This window comes from Thermobia domestica, chromosome 9 (assembly GCF_964235325.1).
Source record: "Thermobia domestica chromosome 9, izTheDome1.hap1.1, whole genome shotgun sequence".
NCBI classification, from domain to species: Eukaryota; Metazoa; Arthropoda; class Insecta; order Zygentoma; family Lepismatidae; genus Thermobia; species Thermobia domestica.
In genome coordinates, this window is record NC_137462.1 from 43152474 (window position 1) to 43165095 (window position 12622).

The 12622-nt window shown below is 31.1% G+C and overlaps 1 long non-coding RNA gene across 2 annotated transcripts in view; it reads right to left on the bottom strand.

Moving 5' to 3' along the window:
* Window positions 1-539: 539 nt before the first annotated feature.
* LOC145694617 (uncharacterized) overlaps window positions 540-12622 on the bottom strand; it is a 122985-nt gene continuing 110902 nt past the window's right edge. For both annotated transcript variants that reach the window (XR_014133028.1, XR_014133029.1), the window contains exon 4: window positions 540-7342. This is a non-coding gene — a long non-coding RNA (uncharacterized LOC145694617). The remainder of the gene's footprint in view (window positions 7343-12622) is intronic.

Genomic DNA, 12622 nt, shown 5'->3' on the forward strand with positions numbered 1-12622 from the left:
AATCTCTTCCACTTGTCTTCGCGACCCAATGAAACCCTCTTGCGACCCCCAGGTTGAGAAACCCTGCTTTAGGAGTTCGTCTCGTAATGCTTAAAATAAAAATTCCATTCCAACACATTTCCATTCTTAATAACTGTGCTTACCCTAGGAGATTTGTTTCGTAGCCCACTGGAAAGCGTTAGAGGTCAGAAGGAGCTGAGGCATGCAGTAATCTGATGGTTAGAGCAGTGAAAACGCAAATGAGGGCGTATTTAAATTCACTGTGACTTACGAATACCTTGAGAAAGTTTGTATAAATATTGTGTAAACTGTATAAGAAAACACCGTAATAATGCTTACCATTATTTGTTATTATTATTTTTTATTATTTTACATTAATTAAAAGAAGTATGGAACAAACTGCATGTAAGTAAGACCATTCCGTAATCACTATACTAAGGGGGAGGATTGGATCTTCTCAACGCCTCCTGGTTACCATACTGCTACCAGTATAAAAGTATTTACTGAGAAAGGTTTTATGATTAAAAAAAATAAATACATTTGTTGAGGCAGAAGCTTTTATTCTTAAAAACTTTCACAAAACATGTACAAATAATAATAATAAATAGTAAATATCTCTATATTGGAGAACACAAATTGAACACATGAAAGTCTGTTTTATCACCTTTACATGCACAATTTTATGATCTATTTTTTACTGTAGTTTCATCTTTAAGCAAGTGAGCAAATACAATTTGAGCAACTGAATAACTATATGCGTTATTTATGATAAAGATGTGCAATTAATGTATTTCTTCGATCGATCTAATTGGAGGAATTACTTAATAAGCAATATTTTTAAGGGGTTCTCAATTTTCTCAATTTTTAAGAGGATTGGAAATAAATCTAGAAATAGATTATATAGAGACATAGAGTAAATTTTATAACTTCATCGATCACTATTTTTTTTTAGATAATGCAGTATATATTGATTAATGCTCTTAATTTTACTTTCGATCATGTTTAGTTTAGCGTACAGCAAGTTAAGTTGAATTCACTTTAAAATGTGCAGTACTAATAATTTATATCATCTTTATGATATTACCATGTGGATTAAGTCGAACTTCGTTATAGGAGCTACAAAAATATCGTTGAAAAATAAGTAACATTTTAGTATCTCAATTGTTTGCTTTAAAATGGTTTTTGATAGGTGTTTTAAACAATCAGAAATCATTTACCAGTGATTTTTTTATGTTATATAAAAGGTACGTTGCTGTACTTTCGTTACTATTAAGGGATACCTAAATTTTGTGTAGTTTTAAATTTATAATATAGTATGTCTATCGTAGATTGTGAAGATATTAAATTTATAATATGCTATTTCTATCGTAGATTGTTAAGGTAATAAAACTAATTTCAAGGTGGTATAAAGTTGTAAAAGCTGTGAAAGAAAATTGTATGGTAAAGGAATTAAGAGTTAACCCATAATTGCCAACAAATAAAAGACGAAACATGTAATGGCTACAATAATAATTGTGCAATAGACTAAATTTATGAAGAGAAGAATGTAACGTTTCTAGGGAATAAAGTGCACTGAAAAATACATTTTGGAAAAACTTTGTGCGAAATATTAAATGGCACTGTTTGTAGTTGAAATAAAGTACTACATATTATACACTTTTCACATCTAAAATGCACATAAGTACGTATATGTACTACATCCCTCATAACACAGTGCATATGAAACACCTATAAACATGTTGGAAACCGTACATTTTTAGGCCAAATGGATAAGAATTAGAAATGAAATGTATGTTAGGCCGCATAAATTTAAAAATAAACGTAATAACGTAATTATATATATATATATATATATATATATATATATATATATATATATATATATATATATATATATAAAATGAGAATTTAGGTTTAAATATTACGATGTTTAGTATTAGAATATATTTTTTCATTTATTAAGAAATTTGAATACTTAATTTATTGTATTCTTATATGTGGAAGAGAGATAAAATTAAAAAAAAATCAGAGAAATATTGATTTTTTGTTGTATATAAACTTCTCCAATTTTTAGTGAAAGATTATAATCTTCAATGTTCTGTTCAATGTCTATTCTAATGCTTACAAGTTAGGTTTCGTACAACTAGGTGCACAAGCACATTTTTCGAATTATACAGTATTTCATGCATCTTGTTCACAAAAAATAGGCAAATTGCAGTCTACATGAAATTTATAAAAAGATATTACATTTTCATTATTCCATTTTTCGCTAGTTTTAGCTTTAATTAATACTTATCAAGAGCATCTAACAGTAGTAAAATGTACTACTACATCCATATGACAAACAACAAAGCTGCTGCACATCGAGATAAACACAATCTCATTTTTTAAATGTATAAATAGGATGGGAAAACAAACAAATGTACCATTTATATATGAACATATCACATGCATGAAACGCATATACTACATTATACTTGTTTGTTTGCTGTGTTTCACCTTTAACATACTTTCTCCCTTCATCGCAGTTAGAATTGTGTTTCTTATATAATCCATAAAATTAGCTAGAGGTAAGGCTGAAAGTGTTTATTCCTTTATAATGATCATAATAAGTGTGTGTTAAACACAAAATGTTGACAAAGATGTGTTTTTTGATTATATTCGCAACAAATGTAACAAATAACCAATTTAAATAGAACGATCAACTAAGAATGAGAACAATGTTCTCGTATGATGAATACATGCTAATGTATATTTTAAAAATGATATTTCATAAATTCAGATACAAGTTTTTGAAACTAGGTATATTCCATTTGTTCAACAAATTTATTTTAACTCTTGTAATTATAATATCAAAATTATTTTTAAATGAATGCAATTTAATTCATAGTTTCCGTTTCACAATACGATTATCTAACATATTATTTTAGGTCATGATGAACTTGCATTTATTTTAAATTTACTTCATAGATAATATATGTAAATAGAACATTGATTATTAATTGTAGTTGGAATTTGATCTCATATATGTGTTTCATTCTTTGTTGGTAGAAATACTGTATTTAATTTTTTTATGAATAGTTGGTTTATTTTCATTACAATCAAGACATATTTATAAATAGTCACAACATTGGCACAATTTAAAACATTTTATAAAACTACTAGTACATTCACTGCAATTAGAAGAATGTTCTGAAGTGTTTTGTGCTCCTTACACAGCCTTACAGTTAAGATTTTCTCAAATAATGTTCAGTTTCACGTTTGTTTGTTTCAGAGTTCACACTTTAGCTATGTACACATGAGTTACTTGATAGAAAAACATGTTTATGTTACCATAGAGCAGGCAGAATTTCAATGTATATTCCAATTATTTCTTTAAAAATTACAAATAAATGTATTTTCCTTTTCTTTTGGATTTCTTCTGTAACGACATGTCTTCCAAACACACAGTAAATGAATTTGTGTGCTAGTGTTAACAGAAATAAATGGAAAAAAATATACAATCTGCACATTTAAAACTATGGAATTAGTAATATTTAATATATAGGATGTAGTATACTTATATTATACACTAAAATTGTAGCTACATTCTTCTCAGAATATCAAGTAGGTTACAGTAGAGTACGATACTTATGATCTAAAATATTTATATCACATTTCTGATTTTTTAAATTCTAGCTAGAATAATATAGATGCAGTTCAGTACATCATATGTACCAATAATAATAATATAGAATTTTGAATTCATCAAAATGTAAACAGACTAACTTTCTAGAAAGTAACTAATGTTTTACATTAACATTAAAAACCTATGTTAATGTTTTACGTGTTCTGGCTTTTAAACTCTGAACGTGCTTCAATATACAAGTTACTCAATTACATATTCTATGGAATTGTAACTATATAGCTCGAACTGGATCGAACCACAATATTACATATGTTTAACAAGATTAAGCATTAATCGAGAAGGTGTCATATCCGCAACAATAGGAACAAATGTGTCCTGTGTTTTGGAGTTTTAGTATTTAAGATGTGTATATAAAAATGACAAATTTAATAAAAGAACAGATGGAATATTTAAAAAGTTATAAAGTCAAACAGCAAGTCTGTCTTACATGACTATATTATTTGTTTATATTTGCTTTGCATTACACGAAACCTGTTGTTTAGCAAAAGTATGTGGAATTTTTTATGTTGCTCGGAAACTTATTCTCAAAGCACAATTGCTAGTTTTGTTTACACAAGTATATTAATATTATAGTTCATTAATTTGCGTGGTATTGTAGATTTTAGTTATGTAAGGATTATACAAAGAATATATCATATTGACGTAAGTAACTATTACGTTAATCTTGCCATAATTATTCAACCCAGTTAAACTTTAAAACATTGCATTTCATCATACTTAGTGTAAGATGTATTATACTTTTTGAAACAGCATGTATTCAAAGTTGAAATGTTATTATTGATTCTTTCCCTATGCTAACTTAAAGATATTTTAATATGCTGTGAAGAGGAAAAAGTTACCATAATATCCTTAATTGACAAAAAATTGACTCGTGTTAAAGCATCTAAGGGTTTTGACAAGCTTACTCTTCATTTGTACCCTTCGTACATAATTGGAGCGAGATGTCTCACAATATTTTCTTTCAGTAACAGAGATGTGTATCAATAGTGCGAGACGCAAACACATTTTACGTGTGACACTTTTAATTTGACAAAAAATAGTAAATATATATAATTGAAAATAAGAATTTTACTAGTTATTAAAGAAAAGCAACCAATTCCAATTATTAGAAATATTGTTAATGGAAGGTCATTATATTATAGTGATTTTACTTTGCAAATTTTGTTCATTTATATAGTAGAGGAAAAGAAGTATGATATCAGTGTAGGAATAGCAATATATTTCTAATATATTTTTACACATGTGCATTTTAATTCAGTTGTTAATACTTCGTTTTAGGAATATAAAAATATTAATTTCAATGGAAATGTAAATATAATTTGTCATTAAAATAAGAAATACTTTACTTTACTCGTTATCAAATGTTATAATTAATATTTGATTTCTATTAATACTAAAATAACTTAAAAATTTGTTTCGTACTTTCTTTAAAATAATTTTTACATCTTTAAATATTAAAATTTAACTTTCTCCTATAATTTTCAAATATATGGAATAATGATTATTATTTTTTAAATATAGTATGGAAATACATATTATACTTTTATGTAACGTATAAATCGTAATATTCAGAGCACAGTAAATTGATCTGTATTTTATTGGTTGTTTGAAAATACATATATTAAAATTTGTTAATTCAATTCTAATTTAACTTCTGTACCATCAACATTATATCAACTTTCAACAATAAAAATATTTATTACTCTCTTATCGTAGTTTTGTACACTATAAACTCTAAAGGAAGAAACATACGTATATAAAGTATTTATTTACCTATATACATAAATAAATAAATGTTTTATTTATTATCAGGTAAATGCTTATCTATTTTAATACTTCAAAACTGATGATAATTGTCAGGAATTTGTACTATGTTGTATAAGCCAATGGATTTGTATCACATTGTTTCTAAAAATTTACAACTCACTATTTTAGAAATAAATGTGAAATTTTTATTTCTATAGATTTTTTACCAATACTAATTCGTAGCACCGCCATACACAGAACTTCTATGCATTAATTAATAACTTTAAATTTTCTGCGAATGGGTGAAATGGACGCATTTTATATTTTAGCTTCATTATGAAATCTTAATATTTATTTTGTTCGTAATATTCAAGTAAAACATCTGAAGGTCATGTAATCTTACCACAATTATTGTTTATTTGGAGCTTCTTTCTAAATATTTTAAGTTGAATTTCGAAATATTGTCGATAGTTTCCGGAATATTATATTCTCCAGACATTGATCAGCTTAAATTTCTTGATTCTGTTACAAATATTTGAACAATGCGTAAGAAATGTCGAATTCAAATTATGTTATAGAATCATAAATACTTGTCCATTAATGAAAGGATGTAAATGCCGGGTGCATTATAATGAATTATGTACGCGTGCAACGTCATATAAAACGCTTTTCGTGTAGTCATACCTGTACCGATTAAACCATTTTAAAAATATTACGTATATAAGATATCTCAGGTGTAATATTGATATATTCAAATATTTTTATTATTCAATAATAAAAAATTGAATTGATAATTACTGTGCAGTTAATATGGAAATAACGATCAGTAATCAGCAACACAAATTTCTTGCATGTATTTAATACAAATATCTAGTTTCTATTTTATTTGCGGAATACACAAGTGTTAAAATTTGGACAATAACATAGCAAAAATACATTTGAAATTTACTTGAATTTCGAAATGAAATTTAAAAAACAAGTTTTTATGAGGTATCATCAACCATTTACATGAATCCTTATTTGCTTCTTTCCTATAGTTAAGTTATATTTAGTTATATCATATCGGTGTTAGTTAAGAAATATCTTGTCAGAATAACCTAAAAATCTGGAGTTCATGCTTCGTCCTTCTAGAGAAAATGAAAAATTTGTATATTTTGTCATTGAGTTGTCAACTCATATTACTTGGATGTTCACACCTAATTTTAGAAATTCTTCCCCCAGCCTGCTTTTCAAATATTTCCGCTTCCGTAGGGAAGAAACCCAATCAACACTGAAAAATATTAGTAGTAATAGCAGCAGTAATTTTTTGTGACTAAATCCTTTTCTGAACCCATTATCTCATAACAACCAAAGTTAATAATTAGATTGAAGAATTAGATAAGATATATTTTAAGAAGAAATTATATTGATTTTTCGAGTACATATCGTAAACTGATACATTTTAAGTGACATCAGAAAACGTAACAAAAAAGTTTACAAGCAAAACATGTGTCACAAGGTGAGAGGTGGCTTTCTTGGATTTTTATTCTTTGCACAGAAGTCACGTTCATATGGACATGTATTAAAAGGTGCTGTACAATACATAATAAAATTTAATAATTTTCATTAAACGAGAGCCGAATTACTATTTTCTGTTCATAGAACATTTCTCAATAAAAACAACCTAGAAAAGGAACACAGGCATTGAATTTATTTAAATATATATTTTCAACAATAACATTGTTTTGTTTTTAATCATTTATTCAAATGTAATTATACCAATTTAATTTAACGAATCCATTTTTTGTTCTGTAATAGCGTAGTCGAAGTGCTTGTTCTATGTAGTGTCCCATTTCTAGGTGGTGATAGGAATTGGAAGTGGAATATACTGCTGTTACTTGTGTTTGCTTATTACGTCACCTGGAAATTCTGTAAAGAAACAAGAAGAAATAATGTTAGCTTTTACAATTTATTGTAGTTGACTAGTGTCAATTAAAAGTAATCATATTAAGCTTACATTTAAAAAAAAAAAAAAAAAGTATGGCCAACTATATTGTAAGCAAAGATGCAGTTTTACTATACGGATTCACAGATTCTAAAATATGTGGAAACATTTTTTAAAGAAGTCTTTAATTTGTCCATTTTATGTCAAGAACAGAACCCTTTGCAACAAACCCTTGCAAGGCTTTTAACCCTCCTACTACTTATACTATGGATACGTATAGTAAAACTGCACGTAAATAAATTATTACAACACATTTGATACTGTGTGGGTATGTAGAGTAAATATTCTTTGTGCTTAATTAGCTATATAGACGCCAAATATGACGTCATGTCAACAGAGAAACAACATTAGGAAATGTGCTTTATTATGATGCTATGGTAAGAAAACAACTCAAAGTGATGGTTAGGCCGGTAAGCGTAATGTGTTGATTTCTACCCATACAGCGAGTGCACGTAGTGACTGACTGCTATTTCAGCGCCCTAAACCTCACTGGTACTCGCCTACCTGCGATCACTCGCTCTCTTCGATCCCCCATACTGCATGCTTCGTACGAGTATGCTAGTAAAGTGAGTAGTAGAAATGGGAATAACCGTTTCTATGGCATATTCTAAATCTGTACTAACGTAAGTAAACTGGCTCAAAGAAAATGAGACTCTATAAGATACTGTGTTAAGATACTGTTTGCACTAAAAGAACTGATGTAAAAGTAATTTGTTAAGTTGTCTCATATTCTTACATGAATATAAGTAAATAATAACAAAAGAAGATCAACTAAGGCATGTTATACACTATAGGATAGATCCTAGGAAATCTCTTACGATTGGTCCTGGAGCAAGGTGACCAGACGTCCCGTTTTAGTCAGGACAGCCCCTTATTTTCAACCGTTGTCCCGTTTTTTTTTTCTGATTCTCAAATGGGCCGCCTAAATGTCCCGTTTTTAAGCAAACATGACCCAGGTGTCCCGTAATTATTCTTCAAAATATAAATGGTCAATGCTAATTCTACATTCTTCCGTACTAACACTCATTGGGAAGGTTCAGCCGTGCCTAGAACTTCTGAATATTCAAATGAGAATTGAGTGTTCTGTGCTTCAAGTGTGAATTGAGTGGTAATTCTGAGTGTTGAAGTAGTTAAAAGTATTTTGGGTATACTTAAGTTAGAAACGCTGTGTTATCATTCTTACTTGTGTATTTTGTAAATTGAAAACACTGCTGAGTCCCAAAATGCAGTGTGGAAGTCCCCCCCCCCGTCGCCGATTCGTATGCGTCCCGTTTTTAAAAGTAAAAGTTCTGGTCACCTTGTCCAGAATCTCAACGTATATGGCATCAGATCGCATGTCATTTCCTGTGTTCTGAACGATCCTATGAGATTTATCTTGTTTAGAGCACGCTCTATTTCAGAAAGAAAATTCGTAAGATTTCGATTAAAGCGACATCAGGTGAGAGAAGGTGAAAACAAACAACTGATGAGGTATGTTTGATACTTTATCTTCTGATCGTTCAGGTTTACTTTTGGCGCACCACTCGAAATAACTGTTGAAAAATTATAATTTTTCACCATTTCTTCTTATTATCTCCTAAATAATTTGCGCTGAGCGGCATGAAAATGTCTCACATCGCATAGATAAAATTCAAGGGGACCATCAAAAGCAATTGTTCAAACACTACAATTCTTCTACGATTTGCGTATAAATACGGAGTCCGGCTGCATAATATAGAAACCATAGCGCAAAACCACAAACCAACCTGTGCTAGGTTGCCAGTGAAAAGCACGAATGCTATCTAACCGAGTCAGGCAGGGTGAAACAGGGGTACGAGCGTTAGCGGGGGGTGCGTCTGAAGGAAGCAGGCGCGTCAGCGAAGGTAGTGAAAACGAGTGGGTTTTGGCAATGATGCGAGTTTGATTAGCACTGGTCATGATATCATGGTAGTAACGCTCCACTCATAAATTACAGCTTCTGTAAACTGTGCAGAAATATGCCGGTGGTGGAAAATAGTATTACCGGTCATCTGTCATGTGCACTCACTTAGGTAAATGTTTCGCAGAAGGGGTCCAGATGTACGTAAAAAATACAACATTTACAGGAGAAACAAAAGATGCAAGTACTTAGACCTAACATAACCTAACCAAGTCTAACCTAAATTAAACTAAACTAACCTAATAATAATAGAAATAAACGAAATTCTATCATCTTCTTGAAAATTCTGCTAGACCCCTATACTACTATATCTAACATATCCTAACCTAACCGGAACTAACCTGAACTAAACTAATGTGAACAGAAACTACCGAAATTGTAACATTTCTTAGAAAAATTAGCTGGACTCCTTCTGCTACACATTGTCCCTCACTTATTTGGTCAGTCGCAAAACACTTATAATGATTATAATGTAATACACCCCACACTTGTAAACATAAAATACAGGTGTACTACTTTGTATTTAATTCTATTGCTTGCAGAAATTTGTTTTTTATATGTATATATAAATAGCCCATGTCTTTTCAGGCAAAGTATTGAATTTTGAATGTAAATCTTCTAAAATGTGGTGCGCCAAAAGTACTCCAGCACCTTCTGATCTTTATACTTTTTTTTTTTTTAGAGGTATCCAATTTAACAATATAGCGTCTGGTATTAATATTAGTATAATATAGTTAGCATAGGAATTCTTCATTTTTTTTTTTGTTTTACTTTTATTAAATAGAACTATTTCATAATATTGAAAAATGTCATTCGGTCAGATAGGAAAACTGTTCACGTGTATGGCACAAAAGGGTAGGATTTCTTACGAGATATGCCATAACATTTTTTCTAAGATATTTCCTAGGACTTATCTCATAGTGTATAGCCAGCCTAACTCTGTAATCTTAAGAGATTCCAAGATGTCACCGGTGCAGAAGCAAAATTTTGGAACTATCTCGTGCCGACCCAATATTATCATCATTATTACATGTGTATTAAATATCTAAGTGTATGCTCCTATCTTCTGCTACACATACCCAAAAGTATTCTATCAAATGACTCTTGACAGCTTGTTTATTTATTTATTTATGAACATAATTCCAGATACAATTCAACGTCAGTTTACACTGGAGTATCTAACAAATCTGAGAGATGATAACATATAATAATAATAATAATAATAATAATAATAATAATAATAATAATAATAATAATAATAATAATAATAATAATAATAATAATAATAATAATAATAATAATAATAAACACCGAAGTAATAACGAGAAATTTTGACAGCTGGCTAGAATTTATCCATTAAAATGACGTCGTAGTGAAGAGTTATATGCAGCTTCAGAATTAAATAAATCTGTGAGTGTATGTGATATTACGTTGGGTAACTTAAGAAGCCTGTAGAACAGAGAACGTTGAACTATTGATAGTCTAGGTTGTACCATATGAAAACCGCTTGTGTTACGCGCTCTCTAGGTTGTGTTACGCGCTTGTCTGAATGAAATTCGGAAATACAATTCTGAGAGTGCGTTTCGGACCTGAGTTGACCATGTGTGCGTTTGTACAGATATTTGAGATCACTGATTTTATGACTAGTGTTAGGTAGTTGGATATTTAGTATTCGTAACAGTTCGTGTTTTGTCATCGTACGTATGCGAAATACTATGAAACGTACTATTGCCAGGAAGAAGTTTAGAATTGGGTTTAGTCTGGATATATTTGAAGAAGCTGCCATTGTCCAGATAGGTTAACAATATTCTATTTTAGGAGAAATTACTGCCGTGTGGAACGTTACTAGGGAGGAGAGGTTCCGTATTTGTGTTAATCTGTACCGAAGTCCTAGAGACGCATCGATTGCTTAATAATACTGCTTACACGTTCTGTAAACGTTAGTTTTGTGTCAAAAGTAACTCCGAGGTCCTTATGACTATTGACTGTCATGATGGTGGAACCATTTATGTTGTATGATGTGTGTACTGGAGATCTGCACGGGCCGAATTTTTCGGCTCGGGCCCAATCCAACCCGAACGTACCTAGGCCCAACCCAGCCCGGGCCCGAAAAGTTTTGGAAATTTTCGGCCCGAGCCCGGCCCGGCCCGATAAGTTTTTCAAAATTCTTGGCCCAAGCTCGGCCCGGCCCCGACAAATTTTAAAAGTTTTTGGCCCGACCCCGGCCCGATAATTTTTAAAAAAAAAAATTGCTCGAGCCCCAATCTTTGTCAAAATTTAGTACTAAATTTGACCGAACCCTCAGAAACAGTTTCTAAACTTTGGTTCACAACCTGACGCTTGCCTCCCGAATGGTACCATTGCCCCCTAGAACTTTGCCTGTCATCGAGAGAACAAAAACTCCATTCCCTGTAACAAAAATCTAACCTTATTGATTTTTAGCATAAAGTGAAGATGGCAATATTGTTTAGCGACAGGCAAAACATTCCCACCTCTTCTTTTTATATTTTGAGTTCAGTGAAGGTCAAGGTCAGAGCTCAATTTACTAGTAGAAGTGGAGCCGCTAAGCAACACAAAATGTAAATAGCTATTGCATTCTTTGTAACATTTTTCACGGACACACTTCTTCAACGTTTGGCTTTATTCCAATTATCGTTTAACGAAAATCAATAATTATTAAAAAATTGCAATTGATCGGCCCCAGCCCGGCCCGACCTCAAGAGAAATTAGTGTCGGCCAGCCCCAGCCCAGCCCGGCCCAAAGAAATAATAGTGTCGGCCCGCCCAAGCCCGGCCCGACCCAAAGAAATAATAGAGTCGGTCCCCCAAGCCCGGCCCTTGCAGATCTCTAGTGTGTACAATATTTTTCTTTAGAGAAAATGTTATGGATCTACTCTTATTGTGATTAACATTTAGGATCCATTTGTTACACCAAGAGGAAAAAAATATCTATGTCATTTTGAAGTAGGAGGGATTCCTCTGTATTGTTCACTTCCTGAAGATCTTACTGTCGTCCAAATAACAAGATTCTGCTGGAGGTTGAGTTGAAAAGAGAGTATTTTATGAGAATTAATTAATGAGGAAGCTTTTTGTTTAGTTTAACGTCCCATGCCTACGCCCTTTAGGCTATGGGAGACAGATGATTAATGAAAGTGAACAACTGTCAAATTAATTTTTTGTTCTGTCCCACCTGTAATCGAACCCAGGATCACGTATACAGAAGACATAACGAGCTAGTCATGAACGAATTGGGCCAAACTACATAGTAGTTAAGGGGAAACTGAACA